Source organism: Pristiophorus japonicus, chromosome 2 (genome assembly GCF_044704955.1).
Source record: "Pristiophorus japonicus isolate sPriJap1 chromosome 2, sPriJap1.hap1, whole genome shotgun sequence".
Classification (NCBI taxonomy): Eukaryota; Metazoa; Chordata; class Chondrichthyes; family Pristiophoridae; genus Pristiophorus; species Pristiophorus japonicus.
In genome coordinates, this window is record NC_091978.1 from 34,212,628 (window position 1) to 34,230,136 (window position 17,509).

At 46.8% G+C, this 17,509-nt stretch overlaps 1 protein-coding gene across 4 annotated transcripts in view; it reads left to right on the top strand.

The window, feature by feature from the left end:
• ptpra (protein tyrosine phosphatase receptor type A) overlaps positions 1–17,509 on the top strand; it is a 290,068-nt gene that overhangs the window by 8,069 nt on the left and 264,490 nt on the right. Inside the window, exon 2 of one of the 4 annotated variants that reach the window (XM_070866834.1) lies at positions 12,505–12,635. The exons of the other annotated variants lie outside the window; for them this stretch is intronic. The gene's annotated coding sequence lies outside the window, so the exon portion shown is untranslated. The remainder of the gene's footprint in view (positions 1–12,504; positions 12,636–17,509) is intronic. 4 annotated transcript variants of the gene reach the window in all.

Sequence of the window (17,509 nt, forward strand, 5' to 3'; positions counted from 1 at the left end):
ACGAGCTGTTGGGGGCGGAGCTAGGTCCCTGCGCTGAAAACAGTGCCGAGACCTCTGCACATGCAGTAGCTCCAGGCGCCCAAAACTGTAGGAGGGGCCCAAAGCACGCAGCCCCTAGCCCTGGCCGAAAGGCCTCACTGGGGCTGCGTGCATAAGACTGCCTCCCACGCCCAGCTCCTGCTTCCTCCCGACCCGACTCGACGACCCCCCCTTCTCCTTGCCCCCCCTTCTCCTTGCCCCCCCTTCTCCTTGCCCCCCCTTCTCCTTGCCCCCCCTTCTCCTTGCCCCCCCTTCTCCTTGCCCCCCCTTCTCCTTGCCCCCCCCTTCTCCTTGCCCCCCCTTCTCCTTGCCCCCCCTTCTCCTTGCCCCCCCTTCTCCTTGCCCCCCCTTCTCCTTGCCCCCCCTTCTCCTTGCCCCCCCTTCTCCTTGCCCCCCCTTCTCCTTGCCCCCCCTTCTCCTTGCCCCCCCTTCTCCTTGCCCCCCCTTCTCCTTGCCCCCCCTTCTCCTTGCCCCCCCTTCTCCTTGCCCCCCCTTCTCCTTGCCCCCCCTTCTCCTTGCCCCCCCTTCTCCTTGCCCCCCCTTCTCCTTGCCCCCCCTTCTCCTTGCCCCCCCTTCTCCTTGCCCCCCCTTCTCCTTGCCCCCCCTTCTCCTTGCCCCCCCTTCTCCTTGCCCCCCCTTCTCCTTGCCCCCCCTTCTCCTTGCCCCCCCTTCTCCTTGCCCCCCTTCTCCTTGCCCCCCCTTCTCCTTGCCCCCCCTTCTCCTTGCCCCCCCTTCTCCTTGCCCCCCCTTCTCCTTGCCCCCCCTTCTCCTTGCCCCCCCTTCTCCTTGCCCCCCCTTCTCCTTGCCCCCCCTTCTCCTTGCCCCCCCTTCTCCTTGCCCCCCCTTCTCCTTGCCCCCCCTTCTCCTTGCCCCCCCTTCTCCTTGCCCCCCCTTCTCCTTGCCCCCCCTTCTCCTTGCCCCCCCTTCTCCTTGCCCCCCCTTCTCCTTGCCCCCCCTTCTCCTTGCCCCCCCTTCTCCTTGCCCCCCCTTCTCCTTGCCCCCCCTTCTCCTTGCCCCCCCTTCTCCTTGCCCCCCCTTCTCCTTGCCCCCCCTTCTCCTTGCCCCCCCTTCTCCTTGCCCCCCCTTCTCCTTGCCCCCCCTTCTCCTTGCCCCCCCTTCTCCTTGCCCCCCCTTCTCCTTGCCCCCCCTTCTCCTTGCCCCCCCTTCTCCTTGCCCCCCCTTCTCCTTGCCCCCCCTTCTCCTTGCCCCCCCTTCTCCTTGCCCCCCTTCTCCTTGCCCCCCCTTCTCCTTGCCCCCCCTTCTCCTTGCCCCCCCTTCTCCTTGCCCCCCCTTCTCCTTGCCCCCCCTTCTCCTTGCCCCCCCTTCTCCTTGCCCCCCCTTCTCCTTGCCCCCCCTTCTCCTTGCCCCCCCTTCTCCTTGCCCCCCCTTCTCCTTGCCCCCCCTTCTCCTTGCCACCCCTTCTCCTTGCCCCCCCTTCTCCTTGCCCCCCCTTCTCCTTGCCCCCCCTTCTCCTTGCCCCCCCTTCTCCTTGCCCCCCCTTCTCCTTGCCCCCCCTTCTCCTTGCCCCCCCTTCTCCTTGCCCCCCCTTCTCCTTGCCCCCCCTTCTCCTTGCCCCCCCTTCTCCTTGCCCCCCCTTCTCCTTGCCCCCCCTTCTCCTTGCCCCCCCTTCTCCTTGCCCCCCCTTCTCCTTGCCCCCCCTTCTCCTTGCCCCCCCTTCTCCTTGCCCCCCCTTCTCCTTGCCCCCCTTCTCCTTGCCCCCCCTTCTCCTTGCCCCCCCTTCTCCTTGCCCCCCCTTCTCCTTGCCCCCCCTTCTCCTTGCCCCCCCTTCTCCTTGCCCCCCCTTCTCCTTGCCCCCCCTTCTCCTTGCCCCCCTTCTCCTTGCCCCCCCTTCTCCTTGCCCCCCCTTCTCCTTGCCCCCCCTTCTCCTTGCCCCCCCTTCTCCTTGCCCCCCCTTCTCCTTGCCCCCCCTTCTCCTTGCCCCCCCTTCTCCTTGCCCCCCCTTCTCCTTGCCCCCCTTCTCCTTGCCCCCCCTTCTCCTTGCCCCCCCTTCTCCTTGCCCCCCCTTCTCCTTGCCCCCCCTTCTCCTTGCCCCCCCTTCTCCTTGCCCCCCCTTCTCCTTGCCCCCCCTTCTCCTTGCCCCCCCTTCTCCTTGCCCCCCCTTCTCCTTGCCCCCCCTTCTCCTTGCCCCCCCTTCTCCTTGCCCCCCCTTCTCCTTGCCCCCCCTTCTCCTTGCCCCCCCTTCTCCTTGCCCCCCCTTCTCCTTGCCCCCCCTTCTCCTTGCCCCCCCTTCTCCTTGCCCCCCCTTCTCCTTGCCCCCCCTTCTCCTTGCCCCCCCTTCTCCTTGCCCCCCCTTCTCCTTGCCCCCCCCTTCTCCTTGCCCCCCCCTTCTCCTTGCCCCCCCTTCTCCTTGCCCCCCCTTCTCCTTGCCCCCCCTTCTCCTTGCCCCCCCTTCTCCTTGCCCCCCCTTCTCCTTGCCCCCCCTTCTCCTTGCCCCCCCTTCTCCTTGCCCCCCCTTCTCCTTGCCCCCCCCTTCTCCTTGCCCCCCCTTCTCCTTGCCCCCCCCTTCTCCTTGCCCCCCCCTTCTCCTTGCCCCCCTTCTCCTTGTCCTTAGCTCCCCCCCCTTGTCCTTCTCCTTCCACCCCCCCCCCCCCCCTCCTCTCTGTCAGAAACATAAACACTGACAGACAGAGAGTGAGAGACACACAGACAGAGAGATAGATACACTGACGGAGACACACTGGGGGTGGGGTGGGGCATCCCAGCACGCTGTTGGAGGGCTCCCGGGGCTGCAGTCGGTAAGTAGAAAATGTTTTATTTATTGATTAAAAAAAAATATATATATTTCCTATTAATTTTTTTGATTTATTGATGTTTTTATCATTTATTATTGATGATGGCTCTTTATTTGTAAAACTGAAGTGTTTAATGTTTGTAAACTTCCCTTTAAACCCCGCCCCCCCCGCCATTCCCTACGCCTGATTTGTAACCTGCGCCTGATTTTCTAAAGTGTAGACATGGTTTTTTCGAGCGTACAAAAATCTTCACTTACTCCATTCTAAGTTAGTTTGGAGTAAACTTTCACTGCCGAAACTTTGAAAACAGGTGTAAGTGGCCGAACACGTCTCCTTTTGAAAAAAAAATTCTGTTCCAAAGTGGAAACTGTTCTAACTGACTAGAACTGGAGCAAACTAAATGCCGAGAATTTGAATTTCTGAGATACTCCGTTCTACACCAGTTGCTCCAAAAAATCAGGAGCAACTGAGGCCGAAACTTGGCCCCAAAGATAGGTGGGAAAGCAAATTGTGAGGAGGACGTACACAATTTACAAAGGGATATTCTAATTTAAATGGAGAAAAATTGTAAAGTGATGCAGTTCAGAGGGACTTGGGGGTCCTTGCACATTAAACACAAATAAAAGTTAGTATGCAGGTACAGCAAGTAATCAGGAAGGCAAATGGAATGTTGGCCTTTATTGCAAGGGGGATAGAGTATAAAGGCAGATAAGTCCTGCTACAACTGTACAGGGTATTGGTGAGGCCACACCTGGAATACTGCGTGCAGTTTTGGTTTCCGTATTTAAGAAAGGATATACTTGCATTGGAGGCTGCTCAGAGAAGGTTCACTAGGTTGATTCCCGAGATGAGGAAGTTGACTTATGAAGATAGGTTGAGCAGGATGGGCCTATACTCATTGGAGTTCAGAAGAATGAGAGGTGACCTTATGAAAATATAAGATAATGAGGGGGCTCGACAAGGTGGATGCAGAAAAGATATTTCCACTCATAGGGGAAACTAAAACTAGGGGACAAAGTCTCAAAATAAGGGGCTCCCCATTTAAAACTGAGATGAGGAGGAATTTCTTCTCTGAGGGTTGTAAATTTATGGAATTCTCTGCCCCAGAGAGCTGTGGAGGCTGGGTCATTGAATATATTTAAGGCGGAGATAGAAAGATTTTCATTAACTTTGAATTTCTGTAAACTCAGGCCAGTGGGTTACTGCTTACGCACCAGTATGCATAGAAACCGTTGGCTCTGATTTCAGACAGTTTTCATTTCTATTTAAATATTCCAGTTTACAATTTCTCCTGCAGTTCATTATTTTTGCCCTTTTTGTTTGTCAATATTTGCTAATTTTGATCTCAAAGCAATTCAAGAAACATGAACTGACACATTTTATTACAAGGCCACTGTATTTTCATCAGGCCCTAAGTTACCATCTGGTGGAACTTTTGGCAATTGGAAATTGCCGAGGTGAGTACTAGTCAGTCTACAACCAGGAAAGAGAGGTAGGTGATCAGTGCTACAGACTTCAAGAATATTGCAAAGTGCAGTTCTGAGGGTCAGTGAATGGAGCTTTCAATGGAAGGGAAAAATTAATTTGTAAACAAAAAGCAAAACACTGCTGATGCTGGAAATTGGAAATTAAAAGAAAAATGTGCTCAAAACATTCAGCATGTGTGGAGAGAACAGACCTGTTGACGTTTTAGATTTGGACCCTTCATCAGAAAAGTGAAATTATCACTGGGTGTTCCATCTAATAGTCTGCCAAAAAACAAAATATTCCCACAGCCTTTAAGTACTGCAGTGAAACAAACCTGGGAAATTAACCTGTAACTCTTCAAATATAAATTGGTTTGTGGTTGCTACTCTGCTGGAAATGCTTTTGAAAGTTGATTGAGAGTAAATTTTAGCCATTTTTGATTCTGTCAGTATATATGCTATTCTCTTTTATTAATTCAGTGCATACTTCTCCCTTGCAAGAGTGTAGCAGTCTAACTGGTCAAACCTGCCAAATGTAAGTTTGAAATGATTGACCCAAGTTCTAAAGAGTGTTATTTGAAATGCTCAGTCAAATTAAAAATCATTTAATGGCCTGAAATATTGTGGCTTCCTGTCTGAGGCAGAAATGTTGCTTTATACAACTAAAGATCGCGGATCGATCATGCAGTGTATTGAATAAACAGAATTTTTCAAACTGGGTTCCGCGAGGCAATTTCAGAGGATCCATGAGGTCCTCATTTTAAAAAAAGTATGGTTCATTCGATAGCTCATTGTAAGTTGGAGAATTTGGTCACTCGTACCTGTTTCTGCTATCTTTGTTTTGCTCTTTTTCTCCCTTCGCTCTCCTTTTTTCTCTCTCTCTCTCTTTTCTCTCTCAGAATGCATGACGCAGTTCTAGCGTCCTCTCTTGCATTTTGCATTTTGTATTTTATCTTTGTTTTTTTTCTCTCTCCCTCTTTTTTTACTGACCTGTCTTGTGCTTGCTCTCTCGTCTTTTGTCTTTCTCTCCTTCACTCTTGGCTTTTCTCTCTCCATTTTGGGAGGTGGTGGGTGGTGTGAGCCAGCAACTGATTTCATTTATGCTGGGGGTTACAGGGAAAATTAGCCCCTTGTTGACTTTCTTCCCATCCCCTCCCTTAATCACTTGTGCTTCCCCCAACCCATTGTGTCCCCTACCCATTTACTTTCCACTATCCTTTCCTCACTCCCATCACTGCTCCATCTCTTCCCTTTGAATTCCCTACTCAACTCCTGTATCCACCCCATTCTTTTGCTTTGCTGTTATCTCAACCTTAATCTTCTATCCACTCGCAGGTGGTTCGGGATTTGAAATCCCCTTGCCCTCAATCTGTTTCCCTCCTTGTCTCATGTTTCTCTCTCTCTTAAAAGAAACACTCAATTTAAATTTATCTCGGCTTTTAAAAATTGTCTTGTTTTTCAATATTATTTGAAGAAAAGCTACTGAGGCGAACGAAGTGCTAGAAGCTACATGAAAAATTCCATTAGTACAATTCACTGGTACTGATACACCTGATAAATTAGATACATTGTACATGCTCAGACTGCACAATCCAAATTCTGCTTAGTGTCATAGCCCTGGGTAAAAGTATCAACTCCAAGCCCAGGATTTTGAGAGGCTAAGTTTAAAAACTTTACTTAAAGCGTAAAAAAGATACAAAAGACAATTCGGTGGATACATTTTATTATTCTGAAATGTGTAATTTAAAAAATATATATTTTGATTGAACCAAACTTTGGACATTGAGGAAAAATGATCAATGTTTTTTTCAGAAAGCAATTTGCAGGAACTTGGTGGCTAGAGAGCACAATCAGTGTTGAGCTTACATTGGGGAAACCCCGTGTATAAATGTGGACATATAAATGAGAGCGGGGGTTTGGGGGAGGGAGGGAGATTGACACACACAATTGTTGCAGAAAATGACATCAGGAAGTTCAATTTTATAGACAGGAAGAATGCACATACATTGGCCCCAAGTTTCCACATGATTTGTTCCTGATTTTTAGGAGCAACTGGTGCAGAACGGAGTATCTTAGAAATCGGAATTCTCCACATTTAGTTTTCTGCAGTTTGAGTCAGGTCGAACTGTTTCACTTTGGAACAGAATTTTTTTTTCAAAAGGGGGTGTGTCCGGCCACTGACGCCTGATTTGAAAGTTTCCACAGTGAAAACGTACTCCAAACTAACTTAGAATGGAGCAAGTGAAGATTTTTGTACGCTTGAAAAAACCTTGCCTACACTTTAAAAAATCAGGCGCAGGTTACAAATTATGCGTAGGGAACGAGGTGGTGGGGGGGAGGGGGGGGGAAAGGGAAGTCATTAAATTCTACAATCAATCCTTAGTTATACTTATACAAATATTATACAAATAAATCCAACCTGAATAAAAATTTATAAGCAAAGAAAAGATTAAATAAACCATGTTCCTACCTGTGTGAAAGTGCTTCAGGCAGGCCTTTCAGGCAGCGGTGTGGAGTCAGTGTCTCGACGGCAGCGGCAGGCAGCAAGCAGCCTGCGAGCTGAGCTGCAGTGCTTGAGGCAGGGGTGTGATGGCAGCGGCAGGCAGCAAGCAGCCTTCGAGCTGAGCTGCAGTGCTTGAGGCAGGGGTGTGACTGCAGCGGCACAGCAAGCAGCCTTCGAGCTGAGCTGCAGTGCTTGAGGCAGGGGTGTGACTGCAGCGGCACAGCAAGCAGCCTTCGAGCTGAGCTGCAGTGCTTGAGGCAGGGGTGGGTGACTGCAGCGGCAGGCAGCAAGCAGCCTTCGAGCTGAGCTGCGGTGCTTGAGGCAGGCCTTCATTCCCCGCGAAGATGCAGCACCCGGACGGACTTGAGGCCATTCGGCCATGGGATTGCAGCGGCGTCAGTGGCTGGCCGGGAGCCGAAGAATGAACACAGGACACACGCAGCTCATTAAGGTTCTTGAGGCCATTCGGCCACGCTTTAGGGGTGGCGTCAGTGGCTGGCCGGCAGCCAAAGATACAGCAGCAGCCTTTGAGCTGTGAGGGGGACTGAGGCCATTTGGACAGGGAGAGGCAGCCACATCGACAGTTTTATATTTAAATTTGCAGAATGGTGCTGCATTGTCAACACCACATATTATGCAATGGTTTGATCCATTGCAAAGTTGAATTGGCACTCTTATTTCTCCAAACACACAGTCCTTAATTTGCAGGCACTGGTTCTGCAAGTTTAGCAGTGAAAAGCTGAACTCACTGATTTCAGCAGGTGATTTATTCAGCAGTGCTGCTAAAAGCACTCCCTCACACACAGAAATATCAAGAAAATTAAAATACAAGCCTTTGCAGGGGTCCAAGAAACAAATCTTCACTTTTTCTGCAGCACTTTTAAAAATGGCCGAGTGCCAATGTTTACTTCAGACTGCGCGTGCCGGGTTGCCGGCACCAAGAAGCCTCATTTCAATTGTACCCACCCCCTCCTACTTCCAAAATCGGCGCGAGTGGTAGGCTCCGCCCCCTGTGCGCCGCGCCAAGCAGACATCGAGCTCCAAGGAGCTCGAGAATACCGCACTTTTTTTCCGGCGCCGTTTTCGGCACGAAAAACAGGCGCCCAGCTCTGAGTTTCGCCTTTTTCGCCGCGTGTGGAAACTTGGGGCCATAGTCTGTATATAAAATGAACATATTAGCGCTGCTTCCCAAATCATCAATATTGTGAGATAAACAGCTGCCTTAAGCCCCAATTGGAGTGAGAGATGATGAGTTGGACAGTGGCGACATACAGATTGCCAGTTGCTTATTAGCTTAATCACAGCTCTCGATGTCTTTTTCGTAGTATTGAATAAATCTCATATTAAGGAGAATATTTTTGGAATTTTTTAAATGGATTGATATTTAGTTACAACATTTCTAAAAATATTTTATGGTACAGTGGTAATTTGTAAGTTGTTTCCTTCACCTACACAGCACTTCCTGAAATTAAGTTTTGCGCAAAAATTCTAATGATTTTCCCGATTTGGGAAATCTTCTCCAGCCCTGTGTTGCAGCATGCACCCTCCAGTCCTCACTCTGGATTACTGCTTGTTCTCTATCCCCTCTGCTGTCTTCTTAGGCAGTCCCTCGGAGTTGAGGACGACTTGCTTCCACACTAAAAATGAGTCCACAGATAACTGAAGAGTCCAATGTGGGACCTATAGTCTCTGTCACAGGTGGAGCAGATGGTGGTTGGAGGAGCGGGAGGTTGGGGTGTCTGGGTTGCTGCGCGCTCCTTTCGCTGTCGATGCTTGGCTTTAGCTTGCTCTCGGCGAAGAGACTCGGTGTTCAGCGTCTTCCCGGATGCTTTTCCTCTACTTTGGGCGGTCTTGGGCCAGGGATTCCCAGGTGTCGATGGGGATGTTGCACCTTTTCAAGGAGGCTTTGAGGGTGTCCTTGAAGCATTTCTTCTGCCCAGCTGCCGTGTTGGAGCTCCGAGTAGAGCACTTGTTTTGCGAGTGTCGTGTCGGGCATGCGAACGAGGTGGCTCGTCCAGCAGAGCTGATCGAGCGTGGTCAATGCTTCAATGGTGGGGATGTTGGCCTGAGCAAGGACACTGACATTGGTGTGTCTATCCTGCCAATGGATTTGCAGGATCTTGCGGAGGCAACATTGGTGGTACTTCTCCAGTGTTTTGAGGTGCCTGCTGCACGTAGTCCATGTCTCTGAAGCATATAGGAGGGCGGGTATCACTACTGCTCTGTAGACCATGAGCTTGGTGCCAGGTTTGAGGTCCTGGTCTTCAAAAACACTCTTCCTCAGATGACCGAAGACTGCACTGGCACACTGAAGGCGGTGTTGGATCTCGTTGCTATGTCTGCTCTTGTTGACAGTAGGCTCCCTAGGTATGGAAAATGGTCCACGTTGTCCAAGGCCTTGTGTGGGGCAGTGCTGTGTGGCGGGGGCAGGTTGGTAGAGGATCTTTGTCTTACGGATGTTTAGTATCAGGCCCATGCTCTTGTACGCCTCGGTGAAAGTGTTGCCGATGGCTTGGAGTTCGGCCTTTGAGCGTGCGCAGACGCATGCATCGTCTGCATACTGTAATTCGATGACTGAGGATGGGACGACCTTGGATCTGTCCTTGAGGTGGCGGAGGTTGAACAGATTCCCGTTTGTCTTATAATTTATCTCCACTCCAGTTGGGAGCTTGCTGAGGGTGAGATGGGGCATTCTTTGCAAGGAAGATCGCGAAGAGCATTGGTGCGCTGATGCAGCCTTGCTTGACCCCGATTTGAACATGGAATGGGTCTGTGGTGGATCAGTTGGTCAGGATCATGGCTTGCATGTCATTGTGGTGCAAGCGGAGATGGCACCAAACTTTTGGGGGCAGCCGAATCTTGCTCCATAATCCCTTATGGTTGACCGCTTCGAAGGCTTTTGTGAGGTCAAAGACAGCCACATACAAGAGTTGATGCTGTTTCCTGCATTTCTCTTGTATTTGTCGTGTGGTGAAGATCATGTCCGTTGTCCAAGACCACCCCAACCTCTCTCGTCGAACTACAGTGTGCGGACGATGCCTGCATCTGCGAACGTACAGAGGCTGAACTCCAGGACATAGTCGACGTATTTACTGAGGCGTCCAAAAGCATAGGCCTTACGCTAAACATCTGTAAGACAAAGGTCCTCCACCAGCCTGTCCTTGCCACATAGCTCTGCCCACCACCCCCCCCCCCCCCCCCCCCAGTCATCAAGATCCATGGCACGGCCCTGGACAACATAGACCATTTCCCATACCTCGGGAGACCCTTATCAACAAGAGCAGACAATGATGACGAGATTCAACACTGCCTCCAGTGCGCCAGGACAGCCTCGGCCGCCTGAGGAAAAGTGTTCGAAGACCAGGCCCTCAAATCTACCACCAAGCTCATGGTCTACAGGGCTGTAGTAATACCCGCCCTCCTGTATGGCTTAGAGACATGGACCATGGACAGTAGATACCTCAAATCGCTGGAGAAATACAACTAACGATGTCTCCGCAAGATCCTACAAATCCCCTGGGAGGACAGACGCACCAATATTAGCGTCCTCGACCAGGCCAACATCCCCAGCATTGAAGCACTGACCACACTTGATTAGCTCCGCTGGGCAGGCCACATAGTCCGCATGCCATACACGAGACTGCCAAAGCAAGCGCTCTACTCGGAACTCCTTCACGGTAAACGAGCCAAAGGTGGGCAGAGGAAACGTTGCAAGGACACCCTCAAAGCCTCCTTGAAAAAGTGCAACATCCCCACCGACACCTGGGAATCCCTGGCCCAAGACCGCTCTAAGTGGAGGAAGTGCATTCGGGAGGGCGCTGAGCACCTCTAGTCTCATCGCCGAGAGCATTTAGAAATCAAGCGCAGGCAGCGGAAAGAGAGTGCGGCAAATCTGTCCCACCCTCCCCTACCCTCAACGACTATCTGTCCCACCCATGACGGGGACTGTGATTCTCATATTGGACTGTTCAGCCACCAAAGGACTCATTCTAAGAGTGGAAGCAAGTCTTCCTCGATTCCGAGGGACTGCCTATGATGATGATGATGTGCCTCTTGCTGGGCGGAATCCGCATTGCGACTCTAGGAGGAGCTCTTCAGCCACGGAGAAGGCGATTGAGGAGGATTCTTGCGACGACTTTCCCGGTAGTCGTCAGCAGGGAGACTCCTGAGGCTTATCAATGAGCCACTATATGACTGCCATGTGAAATTTTCTCTCAATCTTTTGCTACAACCTTGATCATTGATTTCCACCACAAATCCATAAATGTGGCTAAAACATCCTTCCTGTTAGTGAGCACACTGGAGAATATATTTTTGTGTAATTTTTCTATATTTGAGTTACTAGCAAGTTGGTTTTGGTGCCAGTACTGTTTTCCTCGGGTCGCTGACACTGGATTTGAGAAGTTTAAACAAAATGTTTGTACGAGTGTGCTAATATTTGCAAGGGATTTTACTCATTTAGATCTTTCTGCTCACTTGAAGCAATAAGTTGAATAATTCTTTGTCCACAATTGAAATATATTTTAATAATGTATATCTATTTTAAAGATGTTTAAATGTCAGCTAGTGGCTCAGTTAGTAGCACTCTCGCCTGTAAGTCAGAAGATTGTGGGTTCAAGTACCACTTGAGATTTGAGCATAAAAATCTAGGCTGGCACTCCAATGGCATTGTCGATGATGCTGTCTTTCGGATGAGACGTTAAAGCTAGGTCCAGTCTGCTCTCTCAGGTGGACATAAAAGATCCCGTGGAACTATTTCGAAGATGAACAGGGGAGTTATTCCTGGTGTGCTGGCCAATATTTATCCCTTGATCGACATTACTAAAACAGATTATCTGGTCATTAATACATAGCTGTTGGTGGAAGCTTGCTATGTCCAAATTGGCTGCCGCGTTTCCTACATAACACTTCAAAAATACTTAATCGGTTCTAAAGCACTTTGGGACATCCTGAGGTTGTGAAAGATGCTATATAAGTGTAAATCTTTTAGATATTAAGCATGCTTTTGACAGATTTGTTGAATATTGTAGGGGATATTATGGTAAGTGTGTACTTTTCATAAGTATAAAGAGTGTTCCTTGCACATACTTTTTCTTGCCCAAGTTGGTAAATAGAAGAAATCTAGTTCAAGGACATACACTGCTAGTATTTCCCGCTCTTTAGGTTCTCTCTCACCTCGCGCACTAATTACTGCTCATTGAGATGGCAATATATCAGCTACCATCCTTGTTACAATGCTGAGAGTGGTAGGAATAGCCCCCCCCCCCCCCTCACTTTAATTAATACCGGTTAAGATATAACTATGTGGCAAATTGTAGGCGTAGACTTTGCAGGAAAAATGCCCTCAGGATTACCTTCTGTGTCTCCTCAAAATGTAGTCAGATTGAATGCTAGGAAAGAAAAGGGCTATGCTAACTTAAACATGAGGGCTTATACAAACAAAACATTCCTTACCATGGACAGAAGACAAGCCTGAAAGACCACAGGCCAGGAGATGGCTCATTAAGGGGGACATAAATATGTCATGCCGTGACTGGATGTTTGAGATCCTTTGTTAGCAAAAACATGAATTTAGGGTTAAACTAATGACATAGCATGAATTGATACTGGTGATTCATTGATTTGGAGGTCATTGAGGAATACACGTGTCACTCTGATTTGTTAATGGAATTGGGAAGGTTTCTTTGAAAATTAAAGATACATAAGATAATGGTTTGATACTGTTAATTTTTTGATACTAAAGTGAAAGGTGAATTTACCCAGAAGCAGAGGTTTCTGAAGGAATGGATAGCACCTCTAGAGGTTCATCACTTTGACTTCTCGGAAGGCTAACTCAATCCTCGCAGAGGAAGTTGAGGCTGCCAGCTCGTAAAGGTGAGGTCATATAAATTCTGGAAACATTGCTAACTACAAGAATATGGACTTTAATTTATTCAATGGACTGCCTATTTAAAGCTGTTAACTTGTAAGATATCTAAGGAGTCTAATTCTAAATTAATATCATCAATCTCAGATGCTCATTTCAACTATAAATTTATAATCAGTAAGCAGTTATAGATGAATTATTTTGACATAACTGAACTGTCTTTGTAACCTTATTTATTTTGTCAATTAACTAATTTATAAATTCACCAAGTGCTGCTAACTGATTCTAAAATGAATAAACAATTGATAGTGCATGACTTTGTCTTGACCCCGATGGGAGGCTGATAGTGTAAATTATATAATCTGAACTGGCTGATCTAAGACAGATTTTATATTCCACTCCTGATAACCATCCAGCAAGTAATGCCTGCTAGAAGTATACATGTTTGACTGTCGGGTGAGTGCAGGTTTCATCATCATCATAAGCATTCCCTCATATCGAGGATGATTTGCTTCCATGTTAAAAAAGAATGAGCTCTCAGGTGTTTCAATAAAGGACCTAATATTCCAGGTCCCGAACTACATGTTGAAGGGTGGAAGATGCCTGTGCGTGGATTTTTTAAACATGTGGTGGCCGTTGCACACCAGCCTGCACACGGGCTTGACAGAGCTAGGTCTTGGTCCAGTGGCAAGGATTAACCAAGACAACTGGACACCAGCTCTGCTGCACGGACCGAGTGCGCACACATATTGCAGTGTGGGCTGGCCCGTGCTGCCCCTGTGCCCTCGCCCTCGCCTCTCCTGGGCCCCGAACTCACACTTCTCCTGGGCCCCGATCACGTCGCTCCACGATCACTCGCTGCTCCTGCACCCCAACCTTGCCGCTCCTGCTGCACCTGCCCACGCTCCAATCAGCAACCTGGACCTTGGTGATGTCCAATCCAGTCACCCTCTTCACAGTGTCTGTGACCTAATTGTTAAATAGCCCTATTAGGTCACAAATAGCATCTTTGCTGTCATGCCTAGCTTTCATTCATTCATTTATTTATTGAATTTAGTGAAGCTATATGATAGTTGTCAGGAGCAACTTACTAAGTTTACTTCCTGTTCAACATTTGGTTTGGTGAAAAGTTGTTGAATTTTGACAATTAGTGGAGTAGGGTTTCAATGGCATCCTCAACTGGGATTTAGTTGAGTCTGCTGGATAAAAGCACATCACTATCAGTTAACCTTTCGAATGTTTACCAAAAAAAAACAAGTGATTGTTCTGTAAATCAGAATCTTCCTGCAGATCATAATACCCCATGTTGGCTTATGTATTTTAAAAAATGGAAATCATGTAACTGTTGCATTGCTTAGGATGTGACGTGCGTGGTATGCACAGTGGGTGAGAGTTCTATTAACATACATGTCATCAACGTTGTTAGTACCGTTTGATTCCACCTGTATTTCTGCAAACCCGGTATTACTTTGGACAAATGGCTCAATGTTATTGCTAAATTAAAATACAAATTGTGTCCTTCTCATGTTCTTGATTTAAATTTCTGTCTGCACTGTATCTAGGACACTACACTTCTGGTAAGGCCTTTTCCCCACAAGTGGAAACGTTCTCTCTCTATCTACTCTATCAAAACCTTTAATAATTTTAAAGACCTCAATTAGGTCACCCTTCAGCTTTTTTTCAAGCGAAAAGAGACCTAGTCTGTTCAGATTTTCCTGATGGGTATACCCTCGCATTTATAGTATTTTCCTTGTAAATCCTCTCCAGTGCCTCTATATCCTTTTTTTATAATGGGCCGACCAGAATTGTACGCAGTACTCCCAGTGTGGTCTAACCAAGGTTCGATTACAGGTTTAGCATAACTTCACAACTTTTCAATTATTTTGCTCCAGAAATAAACCCTAGTGCCTGGTTTGCTTTTTTATGACATTATTAACCTGTGTCGCTACTTTTAGTGATTTGTGTATTTTTACTCAGAGATCCCTTTGCTTCTCTACTCCACCCAGGCTTGCACCCTCCAAGTAATAAGTGACCTCCCTATTCTTCCTGCCAAAATGTATTACCTCATACTTATCTGTGTTGATTTTCATTTGCCAATAATTTTGCCCAATCTGCAAGTTTATTAATGTATTCCTGTAATTTTTTGCAGTCCTCATTATTAATGATCCCCCTCACAATTTGGTGTCATCTGCAAATTTAGAAATTATGTTTTTGATTCCAAAGTCTAATCATTAATACAATTTATGAACAACAATGGTCTCAGCACTGATCCTTGTGGAACACCACTATGTACCTTCTGCCACTGAAAAGCTACCCTTTACTCTTGCTCTCTTCTTTGTCTTGAAGCCAGACAGCTATCCATTCTGCTACTTGTCCCCTGACTCCACATTCTCTGACCTTATTCATTAGTCTATTATGGGCTACCTTATCGAAGGCCTGAAAGACTGGATGCGGGAAGGATGTTTCCCCTGGCTGGGAAGTCTAGAACAAGGCGTCACAGTCTCAGGATACGGAGTAGGAAATTTAGGACCGAGTTGAGGAGAATTTATTTTGCTAAGGGTGGTGAACCTGTGGAATTCTCTACTACAAAAGGCTGTGAGGCCAAGTCACTGAATATATTTAAGAAGGAGATAGATAGATTTCTAGACATAAAAGGCATCAAGGAGTATGGGGAAAAAGCAGGAATAAGGTGTTGAGAGAGAGGATCAGCCATGATCATATTGAATGGCGGTGCAGGCTCAAAGGCCCAAATGGCCTACCACTGCTCCTATTTTCTACGTTTCTATGAAAGTCTAGATAAATGACGACATCTGCATTTTCTTTGTTTATTCTCTCATGCCTCTTCAAAAAAATCAATGAGGTTGATCAAGCAAGAGTTTCCCTTTGGAAATCCATGCTGACTATTCATTATTATATTTTTGGCTTCTAGATGTTCTATTTTCTCCTGCAGCAGGGATTCCATTAATTTTCCTACCAATGATAAGCTGACTGGTCTATCGTTTGTTCTCTGGGCATATCCTATCTCCCTCCTTAAATATAGTTATTATGTTAGCGATCTGCCAGTCCTCTGGCACTACACCTTTTTGTAAGGAATTATTAAATATGTGTAGTAATGACTCTGTTATCTGTTCCCTAGATTCTTTTAAGATGCGAAGGATTTCTTTCCTCTGAGTTTGATTAGATTTTATTTAATATATCTCTTAATTTCATTACTAATCTTATGATCCAATGTCATGTCCACCTGTTCTATCTCCCTGAGGCAAAGTAATTAATATTTCTGCCATCTCTCTATCACTGCCTGTGGTATGATCCTAAGTCAATCCCTTAGTGGCCTTATTGCTATCCCTTCCTTTTTTTTTTAATTGATGCCTGTAAAATACTTTACTATTTTACTCATGTTCCTTGATGATTTAATTTCATAGTTCTTCTTTGCCTTCCTAATTGTTTTGACTTCTTTCCTAATCTCTTTGTATTTTCCCTTATCATGCTCTCCTGCTGACCATTTTACATAATAAATGCTCTTTCCTTACCCTCAATTTTATCCTGATGGGTTTATTTGTCCATGGTGTCTCATTCATGTTTAGCTGCTTGTTATTTAGTGGAATATATTTTTCCTGGACTCTGTTGAACACCGTTTTAAATATTTCCCATTGGTGTTCTACATCATTGTTTGCAAATATTGTTGTCCATTTTATTTTTGCAAGATCTATTCTTAGCCCCTCAAAATCTGCTTTTCTCCAATCTATTATCCTGTGTATTATATTTTGGTCACTATTGCCTAGACGTTCCCCTACTTTTACTTCTCTTGTCTGCTCTGGTTCATTCCCTGTTACTGGATCCATTAGTGAATCCTTCCTTGTTGGGCCTTTTACATATTGGGTTAGAAAGGAGTCCTGTATACATTGTAGGAACTTCATTCCCTTAACCCCTTTACCTACCTCCTCTGTCCAATTAATAATATTAGTGTAGTTGAAATCCCCCATGATGATTATTCTAGGTTTTTTGCTGATTTCCCTAATTTGTTTGCCTATTTCTTCCTCCACCTCCCATCCTCTGTTAGACTACCCTTTATTAGTATGATTGATCCTTTATTATCTTTTATCTCTATCCATATGGATTCTGTTTCTGTCTTGCTGATAGCTGCCACTTCTTTCTACTGCCATTATGTATTCCTGAATAGGTACAACTACTCCACCTTCACTTTTTCCCTCTCTATCTTTTCTAAATATGTTATACCCTGCAATATTTATTCCAGTCCTGATTTTTCTGTAGCCATGTCTCAGTTATCCCTACTATGTCTGGTTCCTCACAACGGTTGATGGCCTCCAGCTCCCCTCTTTTATTACGGACACTTGTGCATTGCTGTACAGACAGTTTAACTCATTTTTAATAGCAGTTCCTTTCACTTTATTTTAAACCATTTTTTACAATCCTATTCTATAACTCCCATTTATTCCCTGGCCATCAATATTCTTCCTTCCTTTACTCTTTCCTACGCTCCCCTTTCTTGTTTTGTTCATATTTAGGCTGGCTCCCCCCAACTTGCTAGTTTAAAACCTTTGCCACCTCCCTATATACCCTTTCTGCTAGAACAAGGGTCCCAACCCGATTCAAGTGGAGCCCATCGCATCAGTGCAGCTCCTTCCGAAGAATATAAGAAATAGGAGCACGATTAGGCCATTCGAATTATCGAGCCTGCTCCGCCATTCAATAAGATCATGGCTGATCTGATCATGGACTCCGTTCCACTTCCGTGCCCGCTCCCCACAACCCTTTACTCGCTTATCGCTCAAAAATCTTTCTCTGCCTAAAATATATTCGAAGACCCAGCCTCCACAGCTCTCTGCAGCAGACAATGCCATAGATTTACAACCCACTGAGC